Source organism: Acomys russatus, chromosome 22, assembly GCF_903995435.1.
Source record: "Acomys russatus chromosome 22, mAcoRus1.1, whole genome shotgun sequence".
Classification (NCBI taxonomy): Eukaryota; Metazoa; Chordata; class Mammalia; order Rodentia; family Muridae; genus Acomys; species Acomys russatus.
The window spans coordinates 18,254,121-18,273,920 of NC_067158.1; the positions used below are offsets into that span (position 1 = coordinate 18,254,121).

Sequence of the window (19,800 nt, forward strand, 5' to 3'; positions counted from 1 at the left end):
TTTGGGGGGACCTCTCTAGTTACTGCTAAAAAGTTAAGCACTGGGTACAGCCATAAGAAAGCTCTAGGTACATCTGAAAGTCTTAGCTGATTTTGGAGATGTGGTTGGCACAACCTATGGTGAAAGGGACTCCTGGGAAGATTCAGTGTGGTCTTCCTAACTCCTGGCTAATGACAATGGGAGTAACAGCCCAAGGCTTTGGGCCCTCAGGAGAATGCCTACAGCCACAATGTCTACGGGTGGGGTCACCCCAGGGCATCTGTGCATTGACACCATTGCTGTGAGGTTGATGTAATGCTTACCTTCGACAGTGTTTCTAGAGCCCAGGGAAGGTTTAGTGGTAGGAGGAGCTACAGCCCCAGGCCCTTTCTGGCCACTGGCTGGCTGCACTGAGCCTTTTTCTCTTTTGGGATTAGGATCTTGTTCTTGCTCTTGAATACTTAGCTGGGTCCACCTTGTTCACAAAGGTGTCGAGCTCTTCTGTGAGCAGGCTTGTGTTGTGGATGATGGGTTTGTACCTGCCGACCATTGCTTGGCCTGTGGGCTAATGCCATAGCTGGTGAAGGTGTTGGACTACTGAGGCAGGCCTAGGTGGGTGATGAGCAGGACGTAGTAGGCGGTAAAAGTATCTGTGAGAAAATGCCAGTCTAATGCTCTGTCCAGGAACTAGATCTCAGGGCCATGACCTAATCCAGGTTTCCCATTTTTGTAGATGAGGCAAACTTTTCCATTCCTGTTGCACAAATCCAGATCAAATATTGCACTGCGACAGTCAACGTGAGGCTTTTATCGCTGGTCTTCCTTGGCTTCTTATATCATCTTCTAGGTCTGCCAGAGTAGGTGCATTAGGAAGTGAATACATGGGAGACTGGATAAGTCGACCCAGTTTTGAAATGCCATTAATCAGGATGCTTCCGCGTAGAATGATATGCCCGTCTAGGTTAACGCTCCACGTCATGGGAAAACCATTGGTCATCAAGTAGAAGTTCCTCACGTCCTCAGGCATCATACAATTGTTTTTGTGTTCCCATGAGGAAATCCTATGATGTTTAGCAGGCAGCTTTTCTATTATGCTCACCTCTGTTACAACAAGGGAAGATTCCAGGATGCGGGTGACTCCCAGAGTCAGCTTCTCCGGGTGAACCTTGCTGCAGGCTTGCAGTGGGAGCAGGGTCTACCCCATGAGATACACCGGGACTCCACGCGCACCAGCAGTGGAGGCCTCAGTCCTGGGTGCCAGGGGAGCTGGCCTTGAGATCTTAATTTTAATCTGTTTTAGACACTTTTTATGAGGTGTAAAAAGAAAAGTGATTTGTGTGAAAGCTAGAATTTTCTGGATTGAGACACAGTACATAGCAATGAAGGAAAGTGAAACATGGGTTTAGAAATGATTTTCCTATACTTCATTCAGTCCTTATGCTTTGATTCTGAGGATAGAGACGTTTAGGAAAACAGTAGAGAATTTGTTAAAATCAATTAGATAGGGATAAGAAATAAAGCTTAACATTTTTAGGTATGAATAGGTATTTTTAATAATAACCCATTAGTAAAATCAATACCTTATTAGAAGTCAGTAACTGAGAGAAAAGCTAGCTCCCTCATTTGATATAAAGAAGTTTCATCAATAACATGTTACCATCGCACTGTCTACTCTCACAACATTTTATCCTTGGAGTTCCCATGTGAGATTTATAAAGGCAGTCTTTGGGGTTGCACATCATTTACTCGCTGGTGAGGCCAGCAGTCAGCAGTTAAGAGGAGCAACAGGAGTTCTCAAGGAAAGGGCACCACCTCAAGCTAATGAGACCCCCCCAACCCAGGGGATGATCTGAGATAGCAGGGTTCCGGATCTTAAGCTGGCATTGTGGAGAGTGTCCCAGTGCTAAGGGACCATGAATATCTGCCAAGGCAGCATACTGCCCAGGGAGCAGGACTTAGGTCTCAGCCAAGAGAACTACTAAGCACCAGGAATGAACAGGGATGGGGCTCAGTGAGATTTATGAAAAATACACACACTGGTCTACTTAGGTTCAGAGGCCCAAGAGTGGCTTTATCTTGGAGGACATGGGGGTCTAGAACTTATCATAAGAACCAGTGTAATATGGTTCTTCTATGTAACACAAAAAGCTTCTGAAACAGCTAGATTTTAAGTCAACAGAGTGACCCATTATTCCAGCAGATCAGCGGAGACTTGCTATAGAGAGCACAATTCATAAAGTGTGGCACCAAAGATATGAGTGTTTATATAGATGATATAGATGGGTGTATTACTTATGGCACACATTTTAGATATGCATGTGTAGTGTGTTATGTGTATGTGATTTGTTCTTGCATATTAACTGTGTTTTATATATAGTGAATTTACACATGTGTGTAGTGTGAAGTAAATGTGCGGTGTGTGTTGTGTGTTATTTAAGTGCATTATATGTTCATGTATGCTGTGTACGTTTCATGTACATTCTGTGCTTTTACAGATTCGGGTGCATGCAATAAACACTGGTGAACCTGACATCTTTGGTTACACATTCAAAGACAAGCTAAAAGCAACATAATAATGACAGTTATCAATTGGTGGCCTGGACCATGCACCACACTGGAATCTGTATGCAGATTGGGCATTCATTTCTATGGTCTCCAGTTGTGGTTAAGGAAATAGAATTGGAGAGCTTTTGTTGACAAGGAGAAGGACTTTCTGTAAAGAGGAGCTGAGCTAGCACTTCTTGAAAGGTTTTTTTTGACCCTACAGAGAATCCTTTCAATTAGGAAAAGCTTCCTTGATTGATTGGCTGTGTGTTTCTTTCTGTTAGCTTAGAAACAGGATTCCAAACATCAAAAAGAAGGAAAGCAAGTTTTCAGCTTCACTTCTTCCTTCCTCTGGTCCTAGATTGCCCTCACTGAAGTCTAGTTCAGGCCTATTGGCATAGACTGAACACTGTCATAGGTCCAGTTCAGAGGGCAAGAAAGTGCAAGGAAGAAAGAGCCACCTTTACCACCTAAAATATTTTTAACAGAAGTACTGATGACAAAAGCTATCAACATCACAAAGAATATTGATTCTTATATGTGAGCAGAATTGTGTGAGCAAGTACTGTCCATTTACCCCACAAATGGTAGCATAACAAGAAATCCCTGAACTCTCCAAGTTAAAGTTCTAAGGAATCTAACTTGAGATTGTTGAAAGTGTATCTCTGAGAGGTTAAACAAACACCCTTCAGTATCTTATGGCAGAACTTGCTTTAAAATCTGTCATTTTTTGATTTTTTTTCCCACTACCCTACTTAGTTTCACTGGTTGGAATAATGGTGCCAAATCAAAGGAGAAGAATGAAAATTATCCGGGAGAATAACTGCTTCCTTCAAACTTCTATTTCTGTTCCATCCACAGCCACAGCTTTAGAAGAAATGGCTCTAATAAGGTACATTGTGACCATATGTTCTAGAAACTAGGCACATTGTAATGATAAAAATACATTGATAATACTAGGAATTTGGGGGCCTCTGCATGGGATAGATAGCATCTTGAGGTCATAAATGAAAATAAATCTGCTTTGTGTTCAGTATTTAGAAGGCTGGATGCAGTACCATTTCTCATATTAAAAAGAAACAGATAATTAGAAGTGCTTAGTTGGAATATAATGATTTCGCTCCTCTTTTATGCTGGCCCTGCCACAGCTGTGCCCATTATTGCCATGCTCCGTCTGTTATCATCCATCACAGGAGTTACTAGGGGTAGAATTATGTATGTAGCCTGCTCTTGCATTCTGAAATTAGGTGTGTGAGCCTTTAAGTACTTTGAGGATCGGTCGTCTCACAAGGTGCTTGTGTTTCAACTTCTTAAGTATAACAGATTTTTATTGTTTGTTTGTTTTTTTTTTTTTTAATTGCTGAAAATTTTGTACTTGGACCTGTGGTTTTGTGATCGTACTCAATTCTTCCCTCCTGCCATGCCTGATGACAGCTTTCTTCCTCCCAGTCTGTCCTAAGCCTTGTTCTTCAGCTTGCTGTTGGAGAATAATGTCTGCCCAGGCCCTTTTGTCTTTGAGAGTCTCTGTGGAGAAGTCTGATTGGTCTGCCTTTATTTGTGACTTGGTCTTTTTCCTATGCAGATTTTATTATTATTTCTTTGTTCTGCATATTTAGTGTTTTGATTATTATGTGGCAAGAGGATTTTTCTTTTCTAGTCCATTCTATCTGGTGTTATATAAGCTTCTTGTATGTTTATAGGCATCTCTTTTCTTCAGGTTGGGGAACTTTTTTCCCTATGATTTTGTTGAAAATATTTTCTGGGCCTTGGGGCTTGAAATCTTCTCTTTCTTCTATCCCTAATATTCTTAGGTTTGGTCTCTTCATAGTGTCTCTGGTTTCTTAGGTCTTTTGTCTCAGGAACTTTTTTAGATTTAATATTTTCTTTGACTGATGTATCAGACTCTTCAATATTATTTTCTCCACCTGAGATTCTCACTTCTGCCTCTTGGACTATGTTGGTGTCTGTTTGTGTCTGTACTTCCTGTTCTCCTGCCTATGTTTTCCATCTCTAGGATTCCCTCTGTTTGGTTTTCTTTATTGTGTCTATTTCCATTTTCAGGTCTTGGACAGTTTTATTTATTTGATTTATTTTTTCTTTATTCATTTTCGTTGCTTGTTTAGTTGTATTTTTTTTTTATTTCAATAAGGGATTTAACTCGTTTTTTTCACATGTTTGATTGAGTTTTCTTGTCTTTATTTATGGGGTTTATTCATACTCTCCTTTAAAGCTTCTATTATCTTTGTAAGGTCATATTTCACTTCAGCTATGTCAGGGTGTCCATGGCTTGTTGTAGTAGGCTAGGTGGGCTCTGGTGATGCTGTATTGCCTGGCTTCTGTTGATTATGTTCTTATGCTGGCCTTTGGCCATGTGTTTGTCCCTGGTGTTGGCTGGATGTTACTGATGCTGACAGGGCTCCTTGAGGAGGCAAGCAGAACCTTGGGCCTGATAGTGGAGCTCAGGAAATAGTAGACTGCTAACTTCTTCTGGCTGGGTATTCCTAGAGACCTGCAGACCTGGATATTCCTTTAATAGCTGTGTCCCAGATGGACAGAAGAAAGGATGTGTAGGTTGTAACCTGGCTGTTCCTTGGGTCCAACAGGCCTGTATGATCCTGAGCCTGACAGGCCTCCTTCAGAGGGCAGGTGATGGAGCTCTGTGGGCTGTTTCCTCTGGCGGGCAGGAGAAAGGCCTGGTAAGCTCTAATGTTGCTGTTTCTTGGAGCCCTTAGGTCACGATGATCCTGGGGCTGGCAGGCCTCCTCCAGAGGGAAAGTTATAGAGCTCTGCCTACTCTAGATTTGGAGAGAAAAAATTGCTGTCCTGGAGGCTCAAAATGATGTCTAAATATAAAGTTGTTTGAAAGACAGATACAGTAACAGTTTTCTTCTTGAGCCTAAAAATATTGTATACCAGGCTATGACAAGGACAATGACACAGGTTTGAAATGAAACACCAGCTCTGAGAAGAGTCACTCTTGGGCCTGATGCACCCACCGAAGCTGGAGAACTGAATATGGGCAGTGAGCTTCAGTTACTTGCTTTGACCCTGATATGCAATAAGTGGAGAGAAAGAAAATCGACAGGACATATGTTTAGGATAGATTTCAGTTTTATGATTGGGATTCAAATACAACTTATAATTTCAAAGTGGAGATGAATATTTTTATAATTATTGATCAAAATAGTATCAACAGCTGCTGCATTTTATTTTTCATAGAAGACAATAATCCTCAAATGCAATTCAGATGGACAGTAAATGAGATTCAAAATATAGAATTATATAGAGCATTTTATAAAAATATATAAGTATGGTTGGTTAAATAGAAATGTTTCCCATAGGTCCATAGGGAGTGGCACTATTAGTAAGTGTGGCCGGGTAGAAGTATGCATGGCTTTGTTGGAGGAGTGTGTCACTAGGCAGTGAGCTTGGAGGTCTCAGGAGCTCAGGCCAGACTTAGTGGCTCACCGTATTCCTTCCTGCTGACTGATGATCTGGATGCAAAACTCTTATCTTCCTCTGTCTGTGTCCCATCATGCTTCTCACTACAATGATAATGGACTAAACCATGGGACTCTAAGCCAACCCCAATTAAATGTTTTCCTTTATAAGAGTTGCCATGATATTGCTGTCTTTTCATAGCAAAACAAACTTTAACTAAGACAACGAATATGTAGGATAGGGAGGAGGTTGTCCTCTAGCAAACAATCCTTACTTTGCAAAAGAGAAGGGATTATGATTAAACCACTATCACTTTCTGATGCCAAATACAGAGTGATAAAATCTCTGAGAAATGTGATTATTTTGTTGTTTGTATTTGTTTTCTAAATCTATGTTCAGAATATGTCCATTTTATTCAGGTTAACTCAAAAGATATTTCTACGCCATGTGAAGGATACTGAAGAACAAATGCAATATGGAAACAAAGAGAAATAAAGTCAACCCATGGGTTCCTGTAAACAGCACAGATTAATACTATCTGCAAGGAATGGCATTGTAGAAACCATAATATGCTAACTCCCATTAGTGTTTTCTTGTCACAGCATGATATCCAGAAAAAAGTTCAGAATTGATTCCAAACCCTGAAACTTCCAGTAGTTATACACATCAGCCCATGCACTAAGTATTCACAGACATGAAACATATCATCTTGAGGAAAGTGTTTTGTATGTAGAAAGAAAGAGAAAGAATTCCTGAGGAGCATGTTATCTCAGCTGACCCTAACTTTTTTTTTTTTATTAATTTATTCTTGTTACATCTCAATGGTTATCCCATCCCTTGTATCCTCCCATTCTTCCCTCCCTCCCATTTTCCCCTTTTCCCCCTCCTCTATGACTGTTTCTGAGGGGGATTACCTCCCCCTGTATATGCTCATATGGTATCAAGTCTCTTCTTGGTAGCCTGCTGTCCTTCCTCTGAGTGCCACCAGGTCTCCCCCTCCAGGGGACATGGTCAAATGTGAGGCACCAGAGTACGTGAGAAAGTCATATCCCACTCTCCACTCAACTGTGAAGAATGTTCTGACCATTGTCTAGATCTGGGTAGGGGTTTAAAGTTACTGCCTGTATTGTCCTTGGCTGGTGCCTTAGTTTGAGCGGGACCCCTGGCCTCAAATCTGCCTATCACAATGTTCTACTTGTAGGTTTCTAGGACCCTCTGGATCCTTCTACTTTGTTATTCTCCCATGCTTCTATAAGCATGATATTCTTCCAAAAATCTAAGGCTTATCTCTCTATGTCTTAGTGAGTTCTGTGGTCATATGTTTTAAATTGTTAATCTATATGTTTAATGACTGGGAACATATCTGAGTATACTTGCATAAATAAGCATAGCAATTATACATGTGGGTGAATGCATGCACATACTCTCACCCCTACTCCCAAACTCTTCTCCATTATTAGCATGGTTTACTTTTTAATTATGTATTCAATTGTACATCATGATCATTGCTCTTCCCTTCTCATCTCCTGATTCTACCATTCCTCGTTCTTCACCCATATATCCTCTATTCCTCATAAAGGATGAGCCTCCCCTAACAATCCAAACCCGCCCATCAAGTTGCATCAGTACTGAGCACTTCCTCTTCCCCTGGGCCTGGAAAGGCTGCCCCACCAAAGGAAAGTCAGCAAAATGCAGGTCACAGAGTCCTTGTCAGAGAGATACCCTGTTCACCTTACTAGAGGAATCACATGAAGCTTGAGCTGCCCATTGGGTATACATGTATAGGGGGTCTAGAATCCAGTCCATGAATGGTCCTTGGTGCTTTTGTCTCCACAAGCCCCTTTGGGTCCTGGTTAGTTGGCTCTGTTGATCTTCTTGTGGAACTCCTGTTAGTTCCAGGTCTTTTTTATCCTTCCTCGCACTTTTCCACAAAATTCCCTATGTTTGACTGTGAGTCTCAGAATCTATTTTGATACACAGCTGGATGGAGACTCTTAAAAGACAGTTATGCCAAGCTCCTGTCTGCAGGTATAGCAGAATATTGTTTATAGTGTCAGGGATGTGTTTTCTCTCATGGGTTGTCTCTCAGGTTGGGACAGGCATTGGTTGGACATTCCCTCAAACTCTGCCCTATCTTTATCCCTGGACATCTTATAGGCAGGGTAAATTTTGGGTCAAGTTTTTTTTTTGTGGGTGGGTTGGTATTCCCCTCACTTCACTGGGAGTCCTGTCTAGTTAGAGGGTGTCCTCTTTAGTCTCCATGACCCCTACTATAAGAATTCTAAGCCAGAGTCAATGCCATATTTTCCTAGAAGACTACCCTGTTTTTGGTCTCCAGCTTGTCACAGAGATGCCCCCATCCACAGTTTCTCTTCTCTCTGCAGGCCCTCTCTCCTCCCACCCTAACTTTCCCCAAGTCTGAGCTCCATCTTCATTACTTTCTGTGCTCACTTTGATACATTGTTCTATCTCTTCAAACATTTCTGCTGTCTATTAGATTTCCCCTTCTCAGTGAGGTTTAAGCATCCTCCTTTTGATCCTCCTTGTAACTTATCTTTGGGTCTATGAACTATATGGCTACACTATATGGCTAAAATCCATTTATAAGTGAGTACATACCATGTGTGTCTTTCTGGGTCTGGGTTACCTCACTTAGGATGATCTTTTCTAGTTTCATTCATTTGCCTGAAAATTTCATGATACCTTTGTTTTTGTTTTTAATAGCTGTAGTATTCCATTGCGTAAATGTACCACAATTTCTTATTGATTCTTCAGTTAAGGGACACCTAGATTGTTTCCAGATTCTGGCTATTATGAATAAAGCCACTATGATTATAGTTAAGCCAGTGTCCTTTCTGTATTGTTAGAATGTCATGTGTTCTTGCAGCTTACGTCATATCTCCACTGGAGTGAGTTGGCCAGAATATGAGGTCCTGGTAGGAAGACAAGAGTTAAGTGAGAGTGAGTGCATCAAGGCCATTTGACTCCCAGCTAAGTAATTCATATAAAACTTGCCAGGTTGGGTAGATTTCATTGATTTTTGAGTAGAGGAATAAAACAGAATACCAATGAAAGATTAATTTACTGGAGGGGGCATATTTCAATTCCTAGTTCCTTATTCATGATAAAACATTGCTCTACACTTTAATGGTAATTCATTTCACAGCTTTCCAGTTGAAAGTTTGCCAAAGAGAGGGAAATGGCTTGTGTCACTTGCTTATTTACTCATTTTCAGATAGATCTAAGGGGGTAGATTAATAGGCAACATTTTTTTCTTTTGGAAACCTTGTTACCTTTCTCCAAATTGCTCACATTGCTATAATTGCAGAGTTCTTTCCAATAAATCTTGCCTCATTGTAGGAAAGGAAATTGATTCCAATGCTTTCTCCATTTGCACGAGCTGCCCATGTACTCTCTATATCCAACAGATATAAAAGAAAGCTTTGCAGGAAGTGCCTCTCAGTTTCACCACACACAGAGCATGGTGGCTTTAATATTTCTGAAATCAATGTGCAGATTTCTCCGAACTTTGAACTCCTTTTGTGATGAGGCACCTGTACTTTGAAACATTGTGTCATTAACATTTTAATATCGCCATGGCAAATTATCATGTGAGCAGTGCTCGACTTAATATTATTGTTCTAGTTTTCCATTTAAATGATTGATTTACATATTTTAATCAGTCTTTGCCATTTCCCATCCTATTTCTTCTTATAGACAAACAGAGCTCTCAATAACTTCTAGATCTATACCAAGGTGAGTGAACAAAACTGCATTAAACCATGAACCTGTCAGAGTGAGATTTAAAATGAGTTCTATTTGGAATGACTCCTTTCAGGTTCTGGCTGTATTTACTTGATCAGTGAGCTTCAAGTTCATAATTTTGTTGACATGAGATTGTGCAAATATCCCACAAAATATAAGTATTTTATATTTTGAATCCATTTGAAAAGATTTTTCTACCCTTTATTGCTGAAATGCAGAAGAACATTTTAGCATTTAAAAATCTTACATAGCCTTATTCCTGATTGCTTATTATTTCTAGGATATTTTCTGTACATTCAGTAGTCACTCATAAATAATAAAAAATATTTATATCTATGCTTTTTATACCTATCCTACATAGGTAGACATTTAAAACCACACTGAATCACCATGAAAATAGAAATCCTTTTGTCTAAGACTGGTAGATAATACTTTCAATAATTATAACTTTTATTGCATTTGAATAATTTTTTCATCATTTTAGTGTTGTGAAAATATATATTACTAGGTTAGGAGAAAAATTTCTTAGTAACAGAGAAACTTATGATATGCTTCTCTGAATTATTCAAAATATGTATGTTTCAACTCAGTATTTCTAGAGAAGATTCTACTTTTAATTTTCTGCTGATATTCAGTTTTTCTAAATTTTTACATCTTGCCCACAATATATTATTATTATTTTAGTATAATGCAAAAACATGTATTAAATACAGACTCCTTACAAATTATTTCAAATTCATATACATTGTACCACAAGAATTATTTCAATTCTAAATGGTACTTAGGAAAGAGAATGAAAAATATTCAATTGTTAATTTTTAATTCTGTTGCATATTCTCATATTGCAAGTATTGACTCTTTTTAAATTTGTAAATATTTGTCTTTGACTTCATTATAGATGTGTAGCCTTTTAAATCATGTGTTTGTTCTCATGTTTTCCTTATTAGATATTTTCATATCATATTACCGTATTAAATATATGGAATTGATCTTTTAATTAGAAATTCTCAGCATTAAAAATTCTTTACTTTCTTAATTTTCTGTTAGGTTACATTATGTTATATTGATACTTAGAGAATTATAAAATATTAGCATGGTTAAATTTTTCCTCTTCATATGTTCTCCCTTGCATGTGCTGCTACAACATGTAAGCCCAGCACTCAGAGACTGAGATGAGAAAATCACAAATGTGAGGCCCATGTTAGCTACATCGTGAATTTGAGGTCAGCCTTGGCTACGAAGAAAGACACTGTCTCAAAATAAAATAAGAATAAATGTTAAAAATGCAATATTTTCTTCTGTTGGTTATTACTACAAGATTTATCTCCAGCTGTGTCATTTACTTTCAGGAGTACCGTTGGAGGATGGTATGATGTTGGTTCTACTTTTAATTATTTCTACTCCAATTTTATTTTTATTCGTTCTTTTTCTATGCATTCTTAACATTTTTCCCTGCTTGCCAGCTGAGACTGAGCTATGTGCTTTATCAGTTCTAACCAGAAGTACTTCCACAGGCATGTTAAATTATAGCATGGCAACATCTAGTTTTTTTCTTGTCAGCCTTCACTATACAAATCGCCAGTGTCTTGACTTAAAACTTCATCATTCATCTATTTTCACTCTCAAATGACCCATATTTTCTTTCTATTTCTTCAGAGAACAAGTAAGTGCTTTTCCTGGTTTATTATTATTATTTTTTTTTTTACAGTAAATCCTTCTGAATTTTTCATTTCAATTTGTTTATGTCTTGGTGTGCGGATGGCAAAACTGACCCAGTGTTCCTGCTCCTCCTTGGGTCTGTGTCCTTTACATACTGTCTAATGCTCTCTCAGCCAGGTGCCATTTGCTTCAGTCATTAGAGTGAAAGCAGATGCTGTTTGTGTTGTTCTGACCTTATGTATGCTTCAAAACACCCCAGACTTCCCCTTTGTGTCTAGTAACACTGAGTCCAGAGCACCAAGTAGCTAGATAAAGAGATCAAGTTCAGCTAGGGCTCCCATCATCACCCACCTGCCGGCTGGGAGATTCCTGAATAACAGGCTGTGGGCAAACACTGGAAAAGATAGGCTTGCCTTACTCCCCAACCCACTCATGTATTGAATAACAATCACTTTCAATTGCTGAGTTCTTTTTTTTTTTTTTTTTTTTGCCTTCTATTATGGCATTAACTAAATGACAATGACTATTATTTATTTATTAGATTCCAAAAATTTCAAAACTGTCTCAATTAGGAAAGCTATTCAGCAACCTAAGAAAACAAATTCCTAAGCAGGCAAACATGTAACTCAAGAATTCTGTCCTCATCAACGGTCCTCACAGCTACTTCCTGGAGGTGGCGCTCTGTGGTGGGTAAACTGCGTTTGTGTGAGATAGCCATTTCTAAGCCATTAGCTATGCTTCACATCTTAAAATGTGGGGCATCGAGGCAATTTCCTTTCAAATTCTGCTGCAAAGATGGGCCCAAGTGGCCCCATCAGTACCACTGTTTGAGTGTTATTGTTTAGTTATTGTTTGAGTATAGAAAGACAGCTCACTCATTAAGTGTTTGCTGCACAAGTATGAGAAACTGAGTTTGAATCACCAGAATCCAAGTTTTAAAATATGGGGGGGGGTGTTCCATCCTAAATGAGACATCTATATCACAACCTGTACTCCCCAGGCTCAGGGATCATTGTGGAAGAGGAGCATTAAACAAAATAAAAAATGTAAGGTCAACAGACAGCAGATGAATATAAGAAAACACAGTCCTCTGGACCCAGTAGGATAGTTGTGTATATGAACTCATGGTACATATGACAGCATGTCCCTGTGCAAGTTTAAGCCCAGTCAAATCTTAGCATGGAGAGGGGTGGGCACAACGTCTTACCTCTAGATAGGGAAATGTTGGCAATTAATAGAAGCTTGGAAAGGGAGAATAATTTTCTCTAAGTATGTAGCCTTGGTAAACAGATCTGCTTAAGTAGAGGGCAACATATTAATAGACGGGCCACACAAATCAAACTTGATGGGCTTAAAGAAAAAAAAAAAGAAGATATAAAATTGGGTTGGCAGGAAAGGGAGATGGATCTAGAAAGTTGTTTGAAGAGAGGTGACTGATATAAACTTCTCAAAGAACTAATATAGATTAGATGAACTTCTCAAAGAACTAATAAAAACAAACTAAATGCAAAACGCACACACACACACACACACACACACACACACACACACACACACACACACGAAATGTCTTCCAAAAGAAAAGCTCATGTGTTTGGGTCTTAATCACAAGAAGGTAATAATATTTTGATAGGTTCAGGATGTTTTAGGGTGTGGACTTACCTGGAGGAAGTAGGTCAAGATACAGACAATTAGGATATATTAACCCTGGTCCTGTGTTGCCTCTCTGCTTCCTGTGTCCCCTGAGGTTTGCAGGTCTCCTCCACTGCCCTGTTCCATCATCGTGTTCTACCATAGTACACAGGGCTAATTGACCATGGTGAGAAACTTTTGGAACTGCAAACCAAGATAAATCTTCCCTTATTTAATTTTCTCTCTCAGGTATTTTGGCCACAACCACAATAAAGCTAAAAAACCCAGTTCCAGCCCCTTCTACACATGGTTCTTTCTTATCCTTGAAAGATGGGGTTGGATGAACAGGAGGAAAAAGTATCTACATTCTTAACAGTCCTTGTGATCTGGCTTCTAAAACAGCCTTCTCAGTCCAACAGCTGTGTTCTCTGATCACCCTGGCCTGAAACTTTTGACAACTAAGGATCTATGAAAAATATTAATGGATTGAAACCATAACTCACCAAGAAAAATCACTCTGAGGCACAAAGCATCAAGATCATCCATAAAATAATTAAACACAAGGAAGTCAATACCTCCCTGAAGGCTACTTTAGCGCACTAAGATTTATATGTTTTCTACATGACATGAGTAAGGTTAATTCACCTATTGAACATGAGGCCTGAAGGGGCAAAGAAAGGGGACGAGTTTGAAGTGCAGTTGACATTTCTATTAACTGTACAGCTAAGCAACTTAAAATATTCATATGCACGAATCTGAACCTTTGCACTTTTATAATGATGTTTCAAAATAGCACTGTTAACGAAGTGTGTACAAACACACTGTGGAATGAACAAGCCGAGATTTCTTTTTAGGAAGAAAAAGAAATCTGAACTTTTATGTCTTCATCACGCACACTATATCATCATCTTCTTTTTATAATAAATACAATGTGCTTATTTTGGCCATAATTAGTAAATATCTTTTATTTTCTTTCTCTATCACTTCCAAAATTTTAGGATATTATTGATGCTAGATTTTATAATTGCTAAGATATTTAAATCATAATTTAAAAACTAAGAAATGTTGTTATTTTATCCTATGTTTTTACGAGATTCTAATGAACTCACTGTAACAGTGATTCCATGCAGAAAAAGAATTGGTTAGGGTATTGTAGGGACAGAGGAGGAATTCTGCATTCTTTAGAGTGGCATTTAGACTTCTCACTTTAGTAGGAGACTATGCCGCTCGCAACATTATTGTTTGCCTAACAGACTTGCAAAACTCAAAGCTTGAAAATACCCAAAGATGTGTATGTGTATCCTAGCTCTCATGTGTGTGTGTGTGTGTGTGTGTGTGTGTGTGTGTGAATGTGTTCATGCACACAAGCTTTATCTTACACCTATGGAAGGACTTTAGCAACTATCAACTCTTCCAGACCCAGAACTGCTGGGAATCTTCTACATACCATGCCCATTAAACTTTTGCCTCTCTTTTCTCTTTTTAACACAAGAGGTCTTTGAGACAATGTCTAGTGTGTTCCTGAGGCCCCAGTTTAAAGAAAACACTTCTGTAGGTGCATATCCTGTGGTAATATAACTCCCATGCTTGAAGCTAGCTGCAGAGGAAGCTCTGAAGGAACCATATAAATGATGTCACATGGTTTTCTATAACTTCTGAGAGCAGCCAGATGTAGTGGAGAACTGAGAGAAACTAGGTACCTTCTCACCTTAGTTTGGAGAAATTACAAATAAATCTTGTCTTTCACTAGTGTATCCTTGATTTCTTTTTGAATACTGAGCAACAGATTATGGAATTAGATGTCTGCTAACAGTCTTAGTTAACTGCAGTTGCTGAATTTGAAAGCTTTTTTTTTTTTTTTCTTTACTTATGAGAATCTCTTCTCACCAACCTGGAGACCAATTCCAGGAAAGTTTTCTTCATTGGTTAAAGGAAACCAAGGTCAATATAACCCACACTTCACAGACTGGTCCCCAAAGAATATATTGGATTTAGTTGAGGGCAATGGTCAAAATCTTTATGGGAAAAAACAGAAGTCAGACTTTTGGATTGCAATGCTTATAAGTGGGGCTGGTTGATGATCCCCTTTCTATTTGGGAGATCACAAAGTACTGTTCTGTCTGCTTGAGGTAGTGCTCTCTTTAGTCAGTGGTGAAGAGATGTTGTTCAGTGTCTAGCAGATGGATAGCCTGGGTCTCATGTCCAGCGGCCTGGTCCAGGTACTGCTTTCTTCTGGACAACAATGGACAGATCAAGGACCAGTTTCTTTTTCAAGGGAGGCTAGGGCATTTTATGGTGATGCCAGAATCTGGGAGTGCTAGGCCAGGTTACCAGTCTCTCCAGGGTCAGCACCAAGATAGTAGTGATGGAACGGCTGCCAAGGCAGCTTTGACATAGCTTCCTTGACTACTCTAATTGGCAGTCAACCCCACTACTCCTCACCAGAATAAATTGAGTCTCAGATGGTCATAGTGGAGGACCAGCAAGAAAGGGAGTGAGGGAGCATGAGAGCTCCTGCAAGCCAGCTAGCTTTAATTTATAAACTTTGGGTAGTGGGAGGGGTTCTGAGGGTGAATATGTCTGATTCACTAGAGTTAAGGGTGTCAGTATACTTAATCTACATACAGTGATAGGGTGCCTTATTTAGTTAGCAACAAGGGGCCCTATCATAAGAAGGAGAAAACAGTACTTAATTACCCTATGTGTGTGGGAATGACTTCTAGGTACAATTAAAGGTTATTTGCTGGAGGCTAGGTCTGTTCAGCATAGGGTGGGGTACTTTCAGGAATTCCCCATGCTTGCTGATCATGTTCCTTATCAGGAAAGGGTGGGCTTGAATTTTTTTCCTGAATGCTATGTGATGTTCCTTACAAGATCTGGGGTTACCAGATGAGGTAGACTGAGAACTGTTGAGAAAAGGGAGCCCACCAACGTAGACCTAGTGCAAAACAGCTATCCAGAGAAGTCAGACTTGAACCCTTTGCAGCAGAGTCTCACAGAGAGGAGTGAATTTGCCTTTGGGTAACCCTAGAATCTAGTCTGTAGATGGTGACATTACCTCTTCTCTTCAGTAGTGATGGTGATTTGTTTTCTTAGTCTTTTCCCCATGGAATGACTCAATGGATCACACTGGTTCAAATGACATTTTCCTGAAACGCTCTTTTGCTATGCATATTGACTTGGAAAACTAATGTGGAGAAATATTTTAATATGATGACTTGGAGACTTGTCTATCTGTGGGAGTCTGTTTCCCAAGAGTACCAGGTTCTGCTCAAAAATGAAGGAAGGAAGCACAAAGAGAAGATGCCAGAGCTTTGTTTTCTGGATGGCGGTAAGAATGTGGTCCTTTTCTGTCATGGGCTTGCTGCAACCGCCTCTGCATCTCTGCTAATTGAGAGAGCATGTACCACACATTCTGCCTCTTTTATTGATTCAGTCAGGGGGTTAGCAAAAGGTCCCAGGGGTCAGACCATAAGAAACATCAGTTTAAGCATCACACTATCAGGATTATTGATCTTTTCACTTAATGCTAGTGTGACACTGGCCAAACCTTTCACATTTTATGGAGCATCATGCCTGGATGTCACTTGTTACACTCTCCAAGCAAAGTTCTATTTTCTAAATGGAAGCACAACTTGATTTTAACATAAAGGTCAGTCTCATCGTTGAGGCAGAATTATAAATGAGGGCAACTTAAAAGGGAAAATAATCAACTATTAATTATTTAAAGTGCTTAATGATGCATGGAGTGTGTTACATTTCCAAGTGCATCTCTAATTAAGTAGGCATAAACGACAAAACCCTGAGATCCAAATCAGCTATTAATTTCAAATCAAAACATATTTAAAATTCAGCACACAAAACTTCTATTTTCTAAACCTAAAAGACTCAAAGTCTATGTTCTGCCTTTCCATGATATGTGGATCTGTGTGTTTCATTTAAATATATCTGTTTATGTTAGAGAAACCATAAAATAGCTACTTAAAAAAAAAAACTTTAGATTTGCAATGTAAATTTAAATCAGCATTGTGTGAAAACCACCAAGTTAGCTCTTCAGAATATTATGTTCAAATTACCTTAATAACAAAATTGGAATAAATGCTAACAAAATATGAAAAAAGAATGAGGTCATTGTGTTTAAATATTATGCCCAATGTGAGTTAAGGAAAGAGTAGACATTTGAAAAACACAATTAACCTTTGGAAAGAAAAATAAGCCCTATTGCATTAGGGAATAGGCAAACTCAACTAATGAAAATTTATAGCCTGTAATGTTTGCCAAGAAAAAAAACTCCCTAATTTGAAATGTCAGAATAATCTCAGATCTCCTGTTAAGCAATTTGTTAAACTTTAAATGGTAATACACATTAGATTTAATAATTGAAAAATGCTCAAATAGAAAGAGACCACTAAAGTGGATTTACAAGCTGTACCTCTTAATTTCAAACATCTGTTTGTTTGTTGGATAAATGATTTATTCCTTCTTTTAGTCACTACTCAGCAAATGTCTCCTAGTTACCAAGGCACCATACTAGATTCTACTGACACTAAAGCCAAATAGGTGACCCCGTTCTCAAGAATCTCACAATTGATCTTGAAAGTCAAACCACTGCAAGGAAATATGTAGTGACCTTGCAAATACACCAGCAGATCACAGGTTATTGACAGGCTATACTCCTGAATTGGTTGTATTTAAAAGGCCATATTATCCAAGACTCACTTGTTTCTATGTGTGATCCTAATCAAAGGCCAAAGGCCATGCTGGTTGTAAGTATGGGCAAATATATGGAACTTTGTGGGAATTAACATGGGGAATAGGACCAAGCCCTTCCTATGTTAATGGCACATGTGATGGCCAAAGCATCCACAGTCATCTTACACTATGAAGTAACCTGGAAGATTTGTTCTCTACTGGGATAAAGACATTAGAAAGAGGAAGGTCCAAGTTCATAATGATCATGGAGGCCCAAGAGAGTGCTGGTAGAGGTTGTCTCTGAACTTTCCTAAAACAGTACACAGTTGTATTTTATTGGGATAGAATTCAGTGATGCTCACTCTGAGACAGCAGTCTATTCGGTTCTGGTGAGCGTGTCTCCTTCTATTCTCTGTTTAGTCAATGCGCGTCAGCACACAGGGGATTCAGTGGTGGAGAAACAGTGAGCTTCCAACATACATCAGAGAGAAGACAGCACGGCAGGGACAGTGATGTTTCTGTGTGATACTGGGAAGTTCATTTTCTGGAGAAACTGTGGTTTTGACCTGCAATATATAGCAATGGGTAGAGAGATGCTGAAGAGTCCATTCACTCAGGTGTGTGTTATGCAGCTGAACAGCACTTTAGTTCATCACTGGACCTTTTACTGAAGAGGAATAATGCAGGCTGAAGGAAGAACAGATATGAAGGCAGAAGCATCGCAGATCATATAGTCTGTGTGTGAGGTAGAGGGAGTGGTGGCCGAGCTGCGAGTCTAGAATGACGGTTGTCAAGTCTCATCATAATAGGACGCACATCCTCACAAGTGGATTCCTCTTATAGGAAGATGACGCAGATGCTAGGTGATGGCAACAGACAAGGGATTTTACAAGCTACTGTGTAGGCGTGCAGGTTTATGTATGCCTCTGGAATACATGGAATTTTCAAGTTTCAGCACAAGGAACACTGACATTTATTAGGACTTATGCTGTGTGAGGCATGATTACAAACTTCTATGTGCAGCGCATTTTATCCTAAACCTAGTCCTGTAGACCTTAGGTTGTATTAGCTCTGTTTTACTGATGAGAAAGAACTCGGGTAATAACCGTCTTGGCTAGATTGGAGTCTAGACTTTCAAGATGAGTAAACACATTCAGTCTCCAAAGACTGGATTTTCTTCCTAAGTCATATCACAAATAGTGAGAAGAGCTTTGTTTTATGGCTCTATGGTTTACAAAGGCAAACTTAAATAGCCCCTTTCCCAGCTGCAGGACCATAGGATGGAGCCTTGTAGCACAGAAGACATATTACCGAGTGCCAAGAATGTGCTGGCAGTTGTGCTGCGTACTGAAATGAGGAACATCCAGAACCAATGAGGCCTGGTCTCTGTAATCAATTATGTGCACATATAACTTCAGGCTGGATAAGGTCCAGGAAGAGATGAGTGTAATAGACAGTGACTCACTGTAGGGCAAAAGCGGGTCACGTTGGCGGGCATCCTGACTTGGCTTCTGAAGAACTTTGAAAGTTACTTCTTCATCACAGAGGTTGATTCTGAGGTAGGGAGGAAAGTAGAGGGGACATATATCCAAATGGAGAAATATATTGGGACACATATTCAAATGGAGAATCATGGAGGAGCTGTTGTCAACCCCTATTCCATACATTAGGCCCAAAGGCTCAAGCTGTGTGTTCTCAGGTGAATTCCCAAAAGCACACTTAGTGGCTCCAGTTAGAGTGTGAAGACAGTGCAGTGAGGAACTTCAGGCTGTGCTTCTGTAAGTGGGCTTGGTCAATCAAGGAGCATCTCCCGGACAGCAATGGGACCAGGCTAGGTGGATCACTGCACTAACTGAGCACAGGATCCAGCCTGCACTGCTCACATCTGCCTGTTGCCTGTGTGGCTTTGACTGTTTCACAACATAGTGATTCCAATTTGTCTGTGTCTCTGAAGTAATGAAGCCATCCCCAGTCAAATGTTGATGCTGGTCACAAATGCTATAGCTGCCTATTTCTTGCTGTCCCCAGCAAAACATCTTGGATATGTCTGGGCAATAGTCTAGACCTGAAAGATGGCCCTCCTCCTCC

General features: G+C 39.5%; 1 pseudogene; it reads right to left on the reverse strand.

Moving 5' to 3' along the window:
* Nucleotides 1-156: 156 nt before the first annotated feature.
* Nucleotides 157-19,379, reverse strand: LOC127205535 (tubulin polyglutamylase complex subunit 2-like; annotated as a pseudogene).
* Nucleotides 19,380-19,800: the final 421 nt, after the last annotated feature.